The sequence below is a fragment of the Cupressus sempervirens genome, chromosome 3 (assembly GCF_028749045.1).
Source record: "Cupressus sempervirens isolate cs-2001-9-10 chromosome 3, ASM2874904v1, whole genome shotgun sequence".
Classification (NCBI taxonomy): Eukaryota; Viridiplantae; Streptophyta; class Pinopsida; order Cupressales; family Cupressaceae; genus Cupressus; species Cupressus sempervirens.
Window position 1 is genome coordinate 715259655 of NC_143120.1, and position 19740 is coordinate 715279394.

General features: G+C 33.7%; 2 pseudogenes; both read left to right on the forward strand.

Moving 5' to 3' along the window:
- Positions 1-16274: 16274 nt before the first annotated feature.
- Positions 16275-16874, forward strand: LOC149568769 (protein DETOXIFICATION 35 pseudogene; annotated as a pseudogene).
- Positions 16875-16893: 19 nt separating this feature from the next.
- On the forward strand, positions 16894-17467 carry LOC149568770 (bark storage protein A-like; annotated as a pseudogene).
- Positions 17468-19740: the final 2273 nt, after the last annotated feature.

The following is a 19740-nucleotide window of genomic DNA, read 5'->3' on the forward strand; positions in this document are numbered from 1 at the left end:
GGCATGATACCCACAAATCTTCACTACTGCAGTAATAAATTGTATCCAATGAAGGTTACAATGTTTTGATCATGAAATGTGATCTACCCTATGAAAGGTCTTCCCTATTAAAGGCTTACAAAGAATGTTAGGTCTTACCCTGTTAAAGGATTTCTACACCCTGTTAGAAGTGTGTCTGATTAAAGGACTTCAACTTACAATGAAATAAGCACCCTATTAAAGGATTTACAACAGCCTGTTAAGAATACTATGTTAAGAGATTTAACTAATTCACCTGTTAGAATATCTTAGAAATAATTCTTCAGTTAGGACTGTGTTGCTTGATGACAGATCATCTCTTTCTTGATGTGTACTTGATCCTTTCTGATCAGATGTATCTTTGTTGTCTTTTAATTCCTTTCCTTTGTTCTCCTCTGACTAATTATGCTTTGTATCTCCATTTATAACTCCTTATTTTCCATGAAAGCTTTGTTTGCACATGTAAACCTTCTCTATTTTCTCCTTTTACACCCATAAAAAGTTTAGGGTTTTTCCTCCTTAAGAAGACCTAGGTGACTTAGGCTTAAGTATGAATCAACGATTGTAATTCATCCATATAGCCACTTAACTCTTCTCTTTTTCTAATTGGATGTATGTACTACATAGGGATTCACAATAAAGATTCATTCATATCATCTAAGATAGAAAAACAATGCTTAAGTCAGCTTCAAAATGGTTTACATAGAATTTTGTCCCATTACAAACAACTATGTCAAAACTATATAACTCAGCATCTGAAGTCCCTAATGCTTGACATCAACTATAGCTTCAAAGTTGTAACTCAATCTCTAAATGACTTAGTATACATTGATCACTGGGCATCTGAATAACTTGACACATACTATTTGCTTGGTACTTGAGTGACTTGGCACTTACTAGTTACTTGGCACTTGACTCACTCAGCATATACTATTGCTCGGCACTTAAGTGACTCAACATGCACTGTCTAACATGTTATTCTCAGCATGCATTACTTGTTTGGCATGAACTATGTACATAACTTATTAATTACTAAAGTGAATAGAAATGCATTTATCAAAACCAACCTGAGATTAACAATCCCCTCCTTTTACATGAGTGACAAAAGTACTTGGTCATGCATGAATGATCTTCACTTACAAGCATAACTCAGATATTCAATATCTTTTTTCAGCCTATAAACCAAATTTCAAAACATCAAAATTTTGCAAAAAAACATGACTTATTTAATAACTCCCCTTGAATTGATTGTTTTATTCTATATTTGAACCAAAATCATTTCTCCTACTGAGTAGATGTGCATAAGTTGAATTGTATACTCTGTCTTTGTCATCGACTCCTTCAAAAATATTATCTACTCCATTGTCTCTTATGTCTCCCTCTTTTCTTATTTCTCCCCCTTTTTGACACTTATGTAAAAGGTTTATACACTTATAGTGTGTTTGTCCAAAAATGTTTTATGGACCTCAAGCATAATTATCAAAGTAGCATCCCAATTATCACAAGTGAACTCCAATGGTTTTATTTGGATGGTTAGCTTGGCAGCAAGGTGGACTAAGCCTTCATGAGTAGAAAGATACAGATCTTTCTTCATGAGTGTTTTAGGAAAGGTTATTTCCTTGTGCAATATCTTCATATGTGGAGTCAAGATAGACTGGATGCTAATTGGTTTAGCCTTTATGTTTGCCTCATATGTATTTAGCACTACTAACTAACTCTAGGATTTTAGGAGATTCCTAAAATGTTTCTCACTTTGGCCTAGAGACTTTGGTAGAGTTATACCAAATGACTACATATTACTCTCCAAACTCAGTATGTGACTCCTAATTTCATGTGTGATGAGTGTTGGATTGCACAATTCTGTTTACAAAGAGAAAATGTTCTCTAGTACCTTCTTCACATGGTCAATTTTGGTTGCTAACTCAACCTGTAATAGTGCAATAGCACTTGATGTCTTTTCATTGACCTTATTCTAAAACTTCCTTTCAGATCGTTCAAGTGACTTTACATTTGAATCTAGGTCTACATCATTTAACTTCTCAACTAGGCTTGTTAATTTCTTTATGATCAGCTTGGTGGCTTCTAGTGTTGGTAAGCTAAATGCATCAAGAAAAAATTCCTTGATATCTAACAAGGCTCGCTTCTGCCTATGCTCTTATCTGAGCAGTTCTTGGTTTTTCTTCTTTACAAGAGCATCCTGTAGTATGCTCATTTGTTCAATAGTGATAGTTGCAAAATAAAACTTGGGAAACTCAATCACTTCATCCAAGTTCACATCAACAAATGATGTAACTTCATCTACCTTGGATGTACTTGGACTTGGCCTTGATGATTGTAGTGGTATAAAATCTATACTGAACCTATGAAGAGCTTGACTAGGAGGAGTAGTAGTTCCTTGCAAAGTCTCCATTATTTGTATTTCTATTTGCTCCTTAAGCTTTATAGTCAAAGCCGATTCTTCAGTCCTATCCTTGGATGGCTCTACTTGTTCAGTTGCACCTTGTGCTTATGTTGTAGGTGTAGGAGTATTTACTTGACCCATTTGTTCTTATGTTTCTTCACTCTCTATTGTGTCAACTTTTTGATCTCCAAATGTCTCATCGTTGTCATTTTCTTTGACCTTTTCATGTCTTGAGACTAGATTATTTTGTACTAGTGTACTGATAGTAAAATTTGATGTCTCCTTCCTTTGATATACTACAATAGGTAATGTAGTTGGTATCATGGTGAATTGAAGAGGGGTTGTAGATGTCTCTTGTGTCTTAACTTTCTCCCTTGTACATCCTTTGTCTACCTTCTCAATCTCATCAACACTCACCAGTATAGGATTTTCACAAAGTTTGGCCTGGGTAGTGAATTCTGCTAGTATCTTCTTCAAGTCTTCCTTTGTAAAGGGATTGATGTTATGAGTGACAATATTAGAAACATCCTTAATCTTTGCAGTATCAATATTTTTATTAAACTCATGTGGAGGATTGGCACTCAACATTGGTATATCTTGTATACTTTGTTCTATATGCTTCTCATCCTCAGTTGTAGCCTTTGTGTCTTCATCTATCTCAGTGCCTTTCTCATGTGCAACTATGTTAGTGTCAACTGTAGTAACCTCAATTACTTTTTGTTTTTCATATTTGTCCTTACCTACCTTAATAGGTGTCCTCTCTATTGCCTCGAGTGTTGTCAAACCACATAGTAATTTTCAAATCTTAGTGGTCTTCTATACAACACTCTCCTATCATTTTGTAGTATGCTAAGTGCTCTGTATTTTGGTACAAATTTTCCTATATACTTCTTTATAGCCTTTTTCATTGTTACCCTATCCAATTCTAGCATCACTTGTGTAAGTGTAGTCTCTTTAATTTGTCTTTCTATTGTGAGACTATATTATCATTTTTGCTCAACTTTTTGTATAGATCTTTTGGCAAAGAGTTGGCAATCTCAATTGGATTTTGCTTGAATATTGTCATCGTGACATATATTGACTCCTCTACTTGGTTCATCTCAACTTTTCCAAGTTTACAAAAGTCAATATGTGTGAGACCAAAAAAATCAGCATTATTCCTTATATTTTTACACATATTTTCTAGGTCTAAGGATGAACAATGACTTGCCACTTTAAATTGATTGTTATCATCAGATTTTGTCATCTCTTCCGCAAATTCAGCTAAAGCTATATACTTCCTCCTTGGTCTCTTCTCAGACTCTTCTTCTTTGGTTTCTGATCTAGTCCTCTTTTCTTTTGGTTTATCTTCTTCTTGAGCCTTATTAGCAATAGCTCTTGTGCTGGTTTGAGTAGCTCGAACTGCAAACTTAGCTTTTACGACCTTTCTTGGTTTGCTAACTGACAGGGTTTTTTCTTTCCTCTTCTTTATCTCAAGTGCTTCACTAGCTTCTTCTCCCTTAGCACCTTCCTCAATTTCCACCTCTTCTGCTCGGTCTTCATCTTGACCTTGAGTTAAGGCTAGTGGTGCTTGAACAAGAATATCTTCTTCTTCTTCATCATTATCTACTCCTTCACCAAATTTCTCCTTAAGTTTCTTCACAATCTTATTCTTCTTTCTCATGACTAAGGTAGTCTTTAAATCCATTGTAATTTTAGATTTTCCCACATCATAGTTTCTAAAGGTAGCCTTAGCATCTACATCTTCTACAAGTAATGTTGTTATTGTTGTAGAGGCCTCATCCACGTCGATTTCATAGCCTAGTGGCCTTAGCCACCTTACCCTTGGAACTGCAAATTGAACACATGTAAAACCAATGTCAACTAGAAAGAAAACATCATTAAAATGTTTCTCAACTAGTGAAATTAGTATCCTCAATCTTTTCTTTATTTATTACTTGAAATCTTCGAAGTAGCTAGTTATTACTGAATCAAAATTCTCTCCAAGTTGCTCAATAAATTCACCTATTTGCACTGCAATAGAACTATTTGTTTTCCATGCAATTTTACCAAAACTAGGGAATGTATTCTATACATAAAAGAACATACATACAAGAATTGATCCAAATTTACATTGTGCACTCTTGGTCTTCCTTATTGTTCCCAAATTTTCTATCAATTGTTGCATCTACAACTTGGCAAGGTCATGAGTATGATCCTTCTTGACTATTTTATAGCCCATATCAACAAAAATACATGGTACACTATTAAGCCTTCTAGATTGATAAAAAATTATGTGTTATAATCCTCATTGCAAAAGCAATTAGGGGATCTAAGATACTGTCAATTGTCATACCTTGTTATTTTCACACAACCCCTATATTCTTCCCAATAACTTCCTTAGCTTCACTCCTCACAGTTTTACATTGATCTAGGGTTTGATACCATATCACTCTGTGTACAATATTCCTAGTGATTTTCACTAGTCCATTATCTAACCATATAGAATTATCATGAATTCTACTTAGAACTATCTTTATCCATGCGATTTTGAAAATATTAGGGAAATCTAGGACACAAGTTAACCCTTTTGATTCTACAATTTTGAATCCATCTCTCAATTCTCCATTTTCACACAATTTCCCATAGGTTTCCCTAATCTCCATGTCACCCATGCTACCCACCTTGCATGTGTAGAAACATCTCACATCTTGAATCATCAAAATTTGTGATGGTATCATAGATAATGCACCAAATGGATCTTGCTTGTAAGCAATATCAAGAATGGCTCTATAATTAGGCTGTTTGATCTCATTTCTTATCAATTGTACATTCAAAACTTCTTTAGCCTCTTTAACCTTTATTGCTAAAGAACTAGACACCATTATAAAAACCTATGGTTTGATAAAATTCACACTCTGTAGCTTGACACACAATAAATACCTTTTTAAATCAGCTAAGATGATGTCGAGTGACTGTTGAATCCTATTTTCAAATGCTTGAAATGATCTCTTCAAATTGTCTTTTTCTCTTCATTTGAATGACGTCAAATGAATATAAATCAATCATATAGACCTTAAAACCTCACATTTAATGCTCAGTGCTTATACAATTGTATGCTCAACTTCAATAGATATTTCAACTCACTCAGCTTCCATGAAGTTCCCTTTTCACTCAGCAACCACTAAGAGCTTTGCCAACACTATCACTAATGATAGATCAACATCAACTAACATTTCACTTGGATGCTAAAATGAAACATTCCATGCTCGGCAGTAACATGAAAACTATCATAACTTAAAGATTTCTTCTAGATTCTTAACAACACTTCGCATGTTTCTTCATGCATATATAATCTTTAAAAAATGAAATCCTTGAAATTGATGTATAGTATGCCTTTTAAATATCAATCACAACATATCACTCAATTACTTAATTGGAAGTGATGTGATCACCTAACCCATTAGGTGAAGTGACCTCATTTGAGCTTGATCTCCTGCAATCTTCCTTTCTCTTCCATGTCTTGTTCATCTCATCTCTAACATTTTCAACATCTTCCTTTCCTTTCCTTTATTGAACTCACTACTAGGTACCTTTGACCTTGTTGGACAATTCCTACTTATGTGACCAGTCTTCAAGCAACTAAAACATGTTGTTTTGACTCAACCATCTTTTGTAGTCACTTCTAAAATGTGTTCTTATGCAATTTTCAACAACATGTCCATACTCCTAACAATAGTGACAACTATACTTAGTATTATAATCCCAATTATAAGAGATTTCATTGGGATTTGCCTTTGTTTGCTTGTTTAATGACCATTTAGGCTTGGATCTACATTCATATGCTCTATGTCCATACTTACAACAACTATAGTAGTATCCTTCAAATCTTTGTGTGCTTATGGTCTAAGTTCTACATTCATGTGCCTGATGTCCTTGTCTATTACATCTATAGCAGTGACCCATGGACTTTTGCTTAGGATTATGATTTGCAGTCTTGCTCCTAAAAACATCAATAGTATAACCTATCTTACCACAATTATGACAAGTAGGTTTGGAGTAATTACCTTTGTTACATCTTTCTTCACCACTTTTTTATGATTCTCCTTCTTTAGTACTAGTGTAACCCAATCCAGAAGTATCACTATTGGATCTAGGGGATCTCATCAATTGTTCAAACTACTTTATAGCTTCACTAGCTTTGTTGAAACTTTTAGAAAACTATTTTTCTCTTTAAAAATCATTGCTCAATTGTTCATATGGCAACTTTAGTATTGAGATCTCAATATCCTTTGCATTCAGTTCATGATTAGCAATCATCATTTGACTCAATGTTTCCAATTGCATGTTAACAATCCTATTTACCTCTGATGTTTTCTCTTCCAATCTATTGGTCAAGATCATTTTCTCATCTTCAATCATGACTTTTTCCTCTATGGCTTTCTTTTTCTATTCAGTGACTTAACATAGTAATACTAATTGGAATTCTTGTTATCTGTTAAGATTTCTGACCTCTTTAGTTAGGATTTTATTCTTTTCCATCAGATTTGCAATTGTTGCATTAAATTCATTTGTGTTTCCATCTGCAAACAATTCAGTAGTTTCAATCTCTTGATAATGTGTTTCATTCTCTTCAATAGTTATTTCCTTCCTTCTTTTCAATGATTTCTTTAACTTATCTCTTGCTTCATCCAGCTAATGTAGGGCAAGTTGTATTTCAATCTTCTAGTTCTCAATAGTCTTTCCCAACTTGTAGACTGCCATCTCTGAGATCTTTCCTCAAAGCTGGAAGGCTTTACTTTCAGAGAATTCTTGCTCTACTAAAAATTGTTGGAAATACAATAGGGAAGTAAACTCTAAGAAGGGGGGGGTAGAATCGACACTTAAAACTTTCAACCTCAAAATCATTCACCACACATCCATCTCATAATCTATGCATACAAACTTGAAATATCAAATTAAGCATATACATCCATAGCATGAAAGTAAAACATTCAATCGCACATATGACAAAAGATATTTGGTTACTCAAAAACCCTCCAAGGAAAAGGTAAAACTCGGGTGGGGATGACACCCAAAAATCTTCACCACTACAGTAATAAAGTGTATCCAATGAAGGTTACAATGTTTTGATCATGAGACATGATCTACCCTATGAAAGGTTTGCCCTGTTAAAGGCTGACAAAGACTATTAGGCCTTACCCTATTAAAGGATTTCTGGATCATGTTAGAAGTGTGCCTAATTAAAGGACTTCAACTTGCAATGAAGTAGGTACCCCATTTAAGGATTCACAACAGCCTACTAAGACTACTCTGTTAAAAGATTTAATTGATACACCTATTAGAATGTCTTAGCAATGATCCTTTGGTTAGCACTATGTTGCTTCATGATAGATCACCTCTTTCCTGATGTGCACTTGAATCTTTTTTATTAGATGTATCTTTGTTGTTTTCTAATTCCTTCCCTCTATTCTCCTATAACTGATTCTACTTTGTTTCTCAATTCACAACTCTTTAGTCACTATGAAAGCTCTATTTGTGCATGTAAACCTTCTCTATTTTCTCATTTTACACCCATAAAAAGATTAGGCTTTTTCCTCCTTAAGAAAACCTAGGTGACTTAGGGTTAGGTATGAATCAATGATTTTAATTCATCCATATAGCCACTTAACTCTTCCCTTTTTCTAATTGGATGCATGTATTGCATAGGGATTCATAATAAAAATTCATCTTATCATCTAAGATCGCAAAATAATCCTTAAGTCAGCTCTAAAATGGTTTACATAGAAGTTTGTGTCATTACAAACAACTATGTCAAAAATGAATAACTTGGCATCTGAAGTCCTTGATGCTCAGCATCAATTATAACTTCAATGATGTAAATCAACCTCTGAATGACTCAACATCCATTGATCACTTGACATCTAAATAACTTGGCACATACTATTTTCTCAACACTTGAGTAACTTGGCACTTACTAGTTACTCAGCACTTGACTCACTTGGCATATACTATTGCTCAACACTTGAGTGACTCGGCATGCACTGTCTAACATGTTATGCTCAGCATGCATTACTTGTTCAGAATGAACTAAGTACATAACTTATTAATGACTAAAGTGAAGAGACACTCATTTATCAAAACCAATCTGAGATTAACATTCCCATATATCAAATCATATAATATATTTAACAATTAGCATAGTTAAGCACCCAATTCCTTATTTCCTAACTAAACCCTAGGGAGAGTATGGAATTACTTGTCATAGGGTGCTTAACACCAATACACTTTGACTTTACTCCACATTTCCCTACACATACCATCTATCAACTCCTTAGATTATAGAAATGAATTGAGAAGTAGATTAAAAATATAATAACATCACTTCTTTAATTAGAAAATATTTGTACAATATAAAGTTACTCATACCTATACATAATGCATTGATATGCTTCAATGATCTTACATATTTTATTTATCATTAACTATTAACAATAAATCATATATATATTACAGCTCCATGTCTTTCTTCTGTTGCAATTTAATCATCTTTTATCCACCTCCTTTTAAAAATGATATTCTGGCTCCATGTCTTTCTTTTGCTGCAATTTAATCATCAATCTATCTCTTTTTATTCGAGATTTCTTCCTCACACTCAAACTAGCTGGAATATTTCTTTTGATCACATTATTTCTAATAACAATCAATAGTGAAATCTTGTAGCATATTATCATAGTTAATCATAAGTTCCATTTTAGATTATAATATACATTAACTGATATGGCTTAGTAAAAATAAAATTCACTCTCTAGTGCTGAATATAGTCCAACTCACACTAAATAATATGCAATAATGGATTAACCAATTACACCCCATTTGCTTGTCTCAATAATTAATCTAAATGAAATGATATTTCTATTTGGTTGTTGATTCTATGAAGTAGTAATATAGTGTCATCTTAATTGTTTAGATTGCGTGAATATTGTTAATTGTCAATTTGAAACTATGTCCAAATTCATAGGACAACATTTATCCCTAGCAAGTAGTATCCATTCCAATGATAGACACAATAAATATACATATATTCTATTTTCATTCATATGTACTAGCATTTATATATAATGACAATGTTTATTTACTACTATTTTATCACCTTTACACTCATGGTTTATAGGAATTTCCTCCTCTTCAGGCACTTCCTCACCTGAGGAACTAATGGGTATTGTCCCATCAGTGTGCACACAGCTATATTCTGCAATGGCTTCCTTGGAGAGAGTAGGAGCATTGCATCCACAACCAAAAGGGAAATCTTTGATGCATGAGGGCTTCACCTTAGAGGTTGAGAATTGAATTCCTTTTGATGGTTCTAGTTTCATAGAAGCTTTGTTTATATTCTTCTTTTTCTAAAGTTTAAGTCATTTGATGGATTCAGCGAGCGGCTCAGTGTCAGATAGATTAAATTTTGTGTTTGGTTTTACATTGTCAATAGTATGACATAGTTCTATTTCTAAGTTTTCACCTTTGTGGTATGTTTTTGCAGCCTTGCTCTTTCCTTTTCTTCCCTATCCCATGTCTACCATCAAAAAGTAGCCATGTTAGTGAATCAAAGATATTAAAGCAATTTAACATTTTTCACAAAATCAATGTGCTCCTAGTTGTAAACCAATAATAACAAATATAGTACAACCCTAGCTTATGTTGGCTAAAACATAAATTGCAAACTTATTATATCCAAGTCACAGTTGATTCAACATTTCCTTTGGATGATGATGCAACAATTCAAAAAATAGAGAGAGACAATGAAAAGCAAGGAATGCAGAGGAAAAATGAAAAGAGAAACTTCAAAGTAGAAAATTGAACCAATACATCCCTCTAGCAGTGTAATGTCAAGTGCAATGAAGAACTCTCATTTTGGTTTTTTGGTAGTAGCAATCACTGACAAATTTGAACTTGCCACATGTAGTTTGCTATGAAAGCGTAGGGTTGTTGCCAACATAGAAAGAGGCTTTCACTTGAGTTAAACAATGCAGAGTTATAAAAGAAACGTGGACACCATATTGGATGACATAGAGAGTGAGCAAAGGAAGCTAGAGGAGAATGAAACAAGAGATATAAAAAATGAAAAAAATACATTAGGTGTATATGTCAATTTCATCCACTTCTACTCAAGAATTTCGATTTAAACGTCCCACTCATGAGTTTAATGAACATGGCAGCTACATACTTCTAAGTGGAAAAAAAAAATGTCACCACCAAAAGTAGCATTAATTCAATGTAATTTGATCAATTTTCTAAAACATAGATGCACATTGAAAACAAAACTGCATCTCTAAAAGGAACCAAAGTTCTTGTTGAGGAGCTCTTTAGCAAAAGTGGTTTTCCCACTACAACACGTGCTTACGATCTCCAAGTGGATGTTCAGCTACATGTATGGGATCTATTTTCATGATTACTCCCAATGTACTCTTCATAATTCCCTTCAAAACCTCAGTTTGGTCCCTAAATATTTTGGGCAAAACAATAAAAGTAAAAGTAAAAGTAAACTATAAAAGAAGTAGAATGAATGCATAGGACACAAAAAAAGTGAAATAGTACGTACTCATTATTGTTGACCTTGAAGCCATGAAGTAATGAAACACTTGGGAGTGCTATTTTCCACTTATATAGCTTCTCCTCTGTATATCTACCTTTCTCTACAAGTTATGAAAACACATTGACATATATTCCTTTCTTAGTTGTAGTTATTTGAGATCAGAGAGCTCACTCAATCTTTCTACAAATACTTACATGGCATGTAAAGTTGTTGTCATGAACTACCTCGATATTTCCTTCCTTTTGGAAGGACTTAGAAAAAATAGTTATGAAATGGATACATCAAATATAGAAAAAAATATTTCTTATAATATAACAATGACATGAAATTCTAAAGTCTACATCAACCTACTTTCCCTATGAATTGTGTTCCTTTCCATTGGACAGACTTGATCAAGATCAAGATAAAGAAGATGATATTATCATATTCAAATGTCCTAGTCATGAGCTTAATGAACATTAATAATGTCAAAGTACCAGTTTGTCTTTGTAGAGAAAGTATTGTTTAGGGTTTGTCGTGTCATGATTTAGGGTTTGATGACAAGGGTAGTTACTACGATGTGATGTTTTCACTCCTTGTTCCTGACTAGCAATGAAATGAAATGGGACTCGGTGTAGTGGCCCATTTGACTTTGAGTCTCTTGCATTTTATGAAATAGTTCCTTTTTGAATTTAAATAGTCAAGCAACTTAAAAGGGAAATTATAGATATAACTATTAGTAGGGATTAAAGCCTTATGCAGTAAAAGCATCAGGGCTTTCCCAGTGGAGCTGCTCAATTTGATGGAAGAAAGGTATGAGAAACTAAGAAAATAGGTGGTCTTTTAGACTACTTATGAGTTATATTAAATATTTCAAAAGGGTGTGCAAACTTTTAGGTTACTACATCTTGCTTAAATGGTGGGTAAACATAATTTTTAATTAATTTTTTTCATTTCAAGATTACAAACCCTCAATGTTGTTGTCTTGTATAAGCCTTGCAAGAGAACATTTGGAGTACTATTATGTCTTCCTTTTTCCCTTTCAAAATATCTTATCATAACACAAGGTATTTCACTGATCAAGTTGGATAACAAATAGGAGTTCAAATTGTGCGAGTTCGAATACCTAAAATAGCTTCTCTAATGATTTCTTATGGATCTAGGTCTCAAATGCATAGGAGTTTCTCAGCCAAATCTCTAATTGAAATTACATATTTAACATTTCATCACAACTTCATCTATTATTTTCAAGTTTCTTCTTTTATACAAAATGCCTTATGGTGTTGAATCCAAACGGTACTACTTATGCACTTACCCATATTTTCTATTGCTTATTTGATCACATCTTAGGGTCAATTTTGTATTTTAAGGAAATTCTACATTTATTGGTCAAGATCCTTTGTATGCCCATCTACATTATTATGAGCAGATATGCCATTGATATGGTACTTTTACTTCTTAATAGCATATATTCTAGTAGCATTCGAAGAGAGTGGTTTTGAAAACTTTTCTTAATTATCATAAATTATTTTCTTTTGTAGAACCTTTTTCATCTCCTTTGCTTTCAAATAAAGATGGAAATTTTATGATACTGATTTTTTTCACTTTTGGTCAATGGTTCCATTCATCAATTAAATTTGCTCCATTGACTGCTCGTCACTTTTAATTTAACAGTTTGTGTCTTCCAATTTGGCTAGGAAATGTAGGCAGATTTACAATTTGTATCTTTTTGGGCATTTGAATGTTAATTAGTGATTAGATTTATAAGTTCCTTGCTTCCCCTAAGCCTAGGAACCTTGAATATATTAGCATCAATTCGTCTGTCTTGCATTGCAAGATGAATAAAAATTTATTGGACTTCTACCTAGTTTCACAATTTATATTTTGGTGAACCTTAGGTTTGGAATATTGCAAAAATAAGCATGTTGTCAATTACGACCATTGGAGTCCCTAGAAAGGAAGAACTCTAGTTTGACCAGTCTCTTTTTGCATACCATTTTAATTGGTTATAAGATGGACTATTTAAATTCTAAAAGGAACTATTTGTGTGCCATGCTAATTTAAACTGAAACTGCAATACATGATTTAAAAAGAGTTATAAGATGGATGCAACAAATATAGGGGCTTTGACGACTTTCATTTACTTTGATGACTTCAATGTTTAGCAGAGTTGATTTCCTTCTATTCTAATGAGAAGGATATTGTTCAATGTTAGAACGCATCCTGAGATTACTTTGAGATACTTAGGATTTCCTTAGTTGCATAGTTTCAGAACCTAAAAGAAGTTACCTCCAAATATAGTTGAAACTACAACTACAATAGATGATAATGAGAAAGTATTGGTTAGGCTTTACAAAGAAATAATGTGAATGTAGCCATGTTAGTGACCTCATTGATTAATTGATGAGAGGATGCAATCTTTGTACAAACACTCAATCTCTGGAATGACTTGAAAAAAAATAGTTATAAGATGGACATAGATTATGTATAGGAAGGTTTATATTTTACTGTAAAGGGAAAGGAGTAAATAGATATGTAAAGGGCTTTGAAATTTGGTAGTTAGGAAGTATGTGAAGTCGAAAGTTGTGAAAAGCTTTTAAGTACTTTTGTAATATTGTTATATTAATATATATAAAAAAATATTACCGACCAAAATAAATAAATATGATATTAAAAACGTCTCATGATTAATTAAAGTAAGAAAGAAAATTAATTTAATAAAGATATTTTTATGTTAATTGCATAAAGTTATTGCATGAAAATTGCATATAGAAAATTCAATATTTAATTATATTTAATTAATTGAAAAAACTAATTAAATAAAAGAATAAATTAAAGTTCTAATTTTAGCATATTTATATTTATTTAATTTAATAATAATTATGTAAGAGTTTTATCTTAATAATAAACTCTAAATAATATTATTAGTTGAGTAATAAATATTATTGGATTAAAAAGAAAATATTAAAATATGTGAATATTTGATTAATTAAAAACTAATTAAATTTATGCTTTAAATAAAAAGCTCTAAATTTAGAAAATTGTTTAAAGAAAGATTAGAATATGATGTTATTTAATGAATTAGAAATTAATTAAATATGTACTTCATTTAAAATATTTATTTTAAAAGTCTAATTTAAGAAGTTGGATAAAAATAGAATTAAAATATTAAAAGATTAAAGATTTAATATTGTTGTATTATAATTATTTAATTATTAATTATTATTATTATTAGTCCCTCCCAGGAACTAATGTTTTCACTAGACCCCCCTATTTAATTTATACAACTCTAAAAAAACTACGTTCTAAAGTTTGACAAGCTTTGTATTTTTAAATTAATTTTTGTTAATTTATTTCTATTTTCCAATTGGTTAGTTAAGTAATTTTCCTAGAGTTTTATGTTATTTTCTCAGTTCAAATAATCAAGAATATATCTGACAACATTAATTGCATTGTACTTTGTCATGATGCACTCAAAGTTGTCCAAATCAAATCATTGGCATATTTATTCTGCTTCGGTGGGAACACTTGAGTCGGCCTAATTTACGGCTCGGTTTAACTTTATCATCATCTTCTACAATAACTATTGAAATTTCTCGAAGCATCTCGTCAGTTCTACATCTGCAACATAGTGCTTCGCTCTAGCTATGCCGTCAACTTTGGCTTCTAGAACAGATCCGACCTCCCTTACATGCTCTCCATAGTCTCGCATATTGAAACAGTGTGTTACCCGGCTATAAAATTTGTTTCAATTTTATGAGCCATGGTTAATATTTAAAACTTTCCTAGTTTTAAGCCTTAAATTGGCCATTCTATCTTTGAATTTTGTGAGTCTCTAAGCCTCCATGTCTCCTGCTCGTTAGCAGCTCTGCACAGCACTTGAAATTGTTGAAATCCGACTTTTGAGCCTCAAGTTATTAAAGGTTAATGATCGCCACCCAAAACGTGTTTTTCCTAACCTCTCAAAAGGTTAATGATAACATCCAAAAACACATTTTTCTTAACCATTAACCTCTCAAAAGGTTAATTATAACATCCAAAAACACATTTTTCCTAACCATTAACCTCTCAACAAGTTAATGATAACGTCCAAAAACATGTTTTTCTTAACCTCTATGAGGCAGTTTTTAACCTGTGTCACATGTAAGTTTTAAAACAAAGTGGCAGTTGTGCTTCGATGGCATTATCAAAGAGGAGGAATATCTTATTTGCCACCTTTCTATGATGATAACACACTCACAGTAAAGACAAATCTTAGTGTACAAGTCATATGAGCCTTCAATCCATGGAAATGCTAAAGCAAGTGGTTTAACCATATCAGAGTCGTGCTCAAAAATATCAAATTATTTGGCTGTTGCATGGAGACACCAGTTCCCTTGCTAGTTATGGATATATTTTAAATGGAACTCTATTTGATCATGCTTGAGAGGAAATGGAAAAAGTAAGTTTTTTATCATTATTGGGGAAAAGCCTTATCAGAACCTACATTTTACGAAGGCCTCAAGAAGTTATATCAAATGTTCATTGTAGCACAAAGCAAAGTAACTACCCATGCCATGTATTGCATGAGATAACAGCAAGTGATGGATTTCCATTCAGCTACAAATAATGGAAGTGTTCTCCAAAGAGTAATGAATTTGATTGACCAACAAAGAATCATCATGTGTTGTTGTTAAATGGCCATTCAACTGAGAGTTTCTGTCTACTTGCGGGACCAATGGATTTAGTCTGAACTTTACTTGATGAAGGATATGAAATGTGGTTGTTACAAAATTGTTTACACCCTCAACATTCCTCCAATAAATTCACAATTGAGGACATTGCTAGGTTTGATATCCCAGCAGCTAGGGTAAGGATTACATAGATACACGGCCCTGATATCAAGGTCCATGTGATTGCACACTATGTTGGGGGTCTTTCAATTCATATGGCTCTACTAGGAGACCATATATTAGCTCATAATGTTGCTTCTCTAGTCTGCACGAATTCATCAATATTTTTCAACGTCACAACTTCTGCCTTCATCAAGCTCACGCTTCCACTAATGCGAATTTCAATGGTGATCTTAGGGAAGAAGAGAGTGCTAGAAATCCTTGAGAATTCCAAAAAAGAAGAGGATGCTCACTACATGTTTGAGATAATGCCTGAAAAGGATTCGGTATCTTGGTTGTCTCTCACAAATGGATTAGCACGCCAAGTGTTTGATAGGATTCCTGAACGGAATGTGGTCTCAGGAATGGGATGAATAATATGGGCCCAGCGGTATGCACCTATCTCTCACGCATGCCCACCTAATGTCTATGGTCTTTTGTTTGTCTTTCAATGGCTTTGGGTGTCATGTTATGTTTGGAGATTTGGTATATGATGTCACTTATTGTGATGATGGGTAATTTGAAAAATGCAAAAATTGAAGTTGATGCATTATCTGTCTACATGAATATGAATGGATGGGAAGCCATGATCTTCATTGGTTTCAATGCTGCCATTAGTGTGAGAGTATCGAATGAACTTGGAGCTGGTCACCCCAAAGCTGCAAATTTTTCTGTCATGGTGGTGGTCATAACATCATTGTCGATTGGGCTTATATTCATGGCCATCATTCTTGCAATCAAAAATGATTTTGCAGTACTATTCACGAGTAGTCAAGTAGTCATGGAAACAGTGTCCAACATGGCAATGTTACTTGGAGTTACAATGGTTTTGAATATTGTGTAGCCAGTTCTATCAGGTGTGGCTATAGGTAGAGGTTGGCAAAGTCTAATAGCTTATATAAACATAGGGTACTACTATGTTATTGGATTACCCCTTCGTCTTCTTATGGGATATAAGTTCGACCTTGGAGCCAAGGGCATTTGGACAGGCACGATTTGTGGAACAACCCTCCAACTCTTATATTATTGTTAATCACAACTAGACCGGAATCATGTGTGCTGGATATGGTCAACATGGCGAGGAGGAGGAAAATAATGTGGCACACATATAGGTCAGAGACTTCAATGTTCCACAAGGAAATAAGACCACTCTCTTGGGAATGATCTCATACGACCTAGAGGAATTTTATAGGGAAACTGAGAAACTCGATATACCAGAAGACCTATTCTAGGCCGAAACAAGTCGGGAATGGTTTGAGCATGCAAGCAAATTACTTACGGGATTCAAATTTGTATCCTGCTTGAACAAATATTTTGTCTTCCATGGCTAGCTAACATCATCTTTGGGCACAAGGCATTATCTACAAATATTTTTGTAGATAATGGTTCTTATATGGAGTTTCTTATAAACCACTTCAATGTTTCCTCTGTTGATGATGAGAGTACAGCAGTAGTTATGACCAGCCTGTCAAATAAATTGACAGTCATTGGTTTAAGAGGTTTGTCTAATTTGGTTGGAGAATAGAAGGGTGATAGTGCATATATGAATTTGGACCCCTTGCGGCTATGAATGCTGTGAAAGCTACACTAGAGTTCATAAGGAGGTTTCCTCATTTTATTCTCTAAAAATTCTCTTAACACAAAGGACCAGGACCTTAGGAAAGTAGTTTTGCACAAGATGATTTAGCTTAGATCACTTGTTATTATTATATTATATAGTGCTCTATAATTCATGATGTATTTTGCACTGCTCTGTACCCACCAGGCCTAATTTCCATCAAGACATTACATGTAGAACTCAATGAGTCAAACTGATCACAAGGTCCACGGTGAAAAATATATCATAATAAATGAGAATTGCAGTGACCAATTATAATATATGATTCTTCTGCAGTCAGATAAGACGAATGGATTTTGGCATTTCAGATAGAAAATTAGTGTCAGCTTTGTGAAAGGACACTTATGGTAGTTTTTGGTCTTATAGGTTAATATTGTGGAGGTTAATTAAACTCACCCAAATCACGTATTTGGGAAGTAGTTATTAACCACGAAGAGGTGGTTATTAACCTCTGTGTCTATATAAGGGCTCTTTTGGGCTTTGTAAAGGGACTTTTTGGTTGGAAAAATAAGGGAACACTATGCTGAAATTTTGATCTAGGGATAAATTTTGGAAAGTATGTACACTTTTTATCTCTGAATTGAAAAATCTCTATTGCTTTCTTGGTGCAAGGAAATGAAATGAGATGTGCTTTGGGTTTCTTATTTTAAAATCCAAATTGTTATACGTTGTAGTATACATTCTCGTGGTGCTATGCGAGTGTTTACGAATGATAATGAATGTGCTTAATAATATTGGTTGCTTTCAAGCATAGTTCTTGAACACCTCTGTTATTGATTTTGTTTACTGAAGAAGCTTGTGAGGGCGTGTGGTGCATTCATCTTCCATGACTTTCTCCTGAACTTTGAAGTTTTAGATTTTTTAATCAAAAAACCCTTTAAAAATTATATCATACAAGGGATTTGCCCCTCAAAACGCAAAGGAAGGCCACATACCAAGGGCCTATCCAACTTTTGTGAACAGTTTTCCACACACTCCGTTGGGCATTCTACTGTGACAAATCTATTTACCAACAGATTTTTGGCGACTCTACTGGGAAGACTGAACGAGAAATATTGACAGTCGCCTGTAATGAAGCACAATGGTGCTACCACATGAGAACATTTTTCCTGTTCTCCAACCAAACCTTGGCTTCCAAGACACCTAGGAGGATATTATTTCAGATTTAAACACTCTAGCCTGGAGGTGTAGACGAAGTTCTCAACAATACCATCTGGTGAATCAAGTTCTTTAAGAAGAAGAAGAGTTTTGGGAAATCTTGCGAAGAGCTCCTATTGGGCACAACATTGTAATCGTTGAAAGAATAGTAGTTATCCTGAGAAGAAATAGGCCAAATCTTGGTCATATCCAAAACCAAGTGAACAATAATCAATAACATGGTTGATAAAAGGTACCTTCCCTGGAATGAAGGTTGGCGACTCTATTTTAAAGATTGATTATTGGCAACTTTATTTGAAGGTGGTAATTCAGAATCATGGTTTGGTAAAAAGAAAAAGTTGAAAGTGATAGTGATAGTGATAGTGATGATGAATACTTTTCATATCCTAAGAAACAAATTCTTGATGAGCCTCTGCAAGTTGAATTCTTGAAGAATTTCTATGGTAGTAGGAGGCTAGATCCCAAAATGGTTCATCCCCACTTACTTCAAGTTTTTCAAAAGATTGAAGAAGAGGATGAAAAGAATTATGGTTTTCTTTTTCATGATCACAAATCCTTTTTGGAAAAAGATTCTGCATATGAAGATAAAGAAGGCTTTGCTGAAAAATGTGCTTCATCTAAATCAGCAATGAGGAATACTAAAAATGTCTCTCATGCACCTGCATCTCAACAAAATTAGATTGATCCTAAGCAGGCAAGCTTCTTGAAAAGTTTCTATGGTGGATGGAAACTTGACCCAGGAGTGATTCATCCATCTTTGCTCCGAACTTTGCAAAAGATAGATGAAGATGATTATAAAGATAATCAATTTTTCTCTCATAGACCCAAATCATTTTCAGAAGGAAGTGCCACATGCAAGCATAAGGAAGAACCTAATAATAAAAGAGATTCTTGTCAATCGAAGATGGATAGTGGTGGTCAAAAACGTGTCCCCATGCTTGCACCTATTACTCATCAAAGTCATATTCCCATTGATCCCCATCAAGTGGAATTCTTAAAAATCTTCTATGGCAATGCATGCCTGGATCCTGACAAAGTACATCCTTCTTTACTTCAGATGTTGCAAGAACTTGAGAAAGAAGACCCATGCAAGAATTATTTTCTTGGTAGTAGAACATCTTCT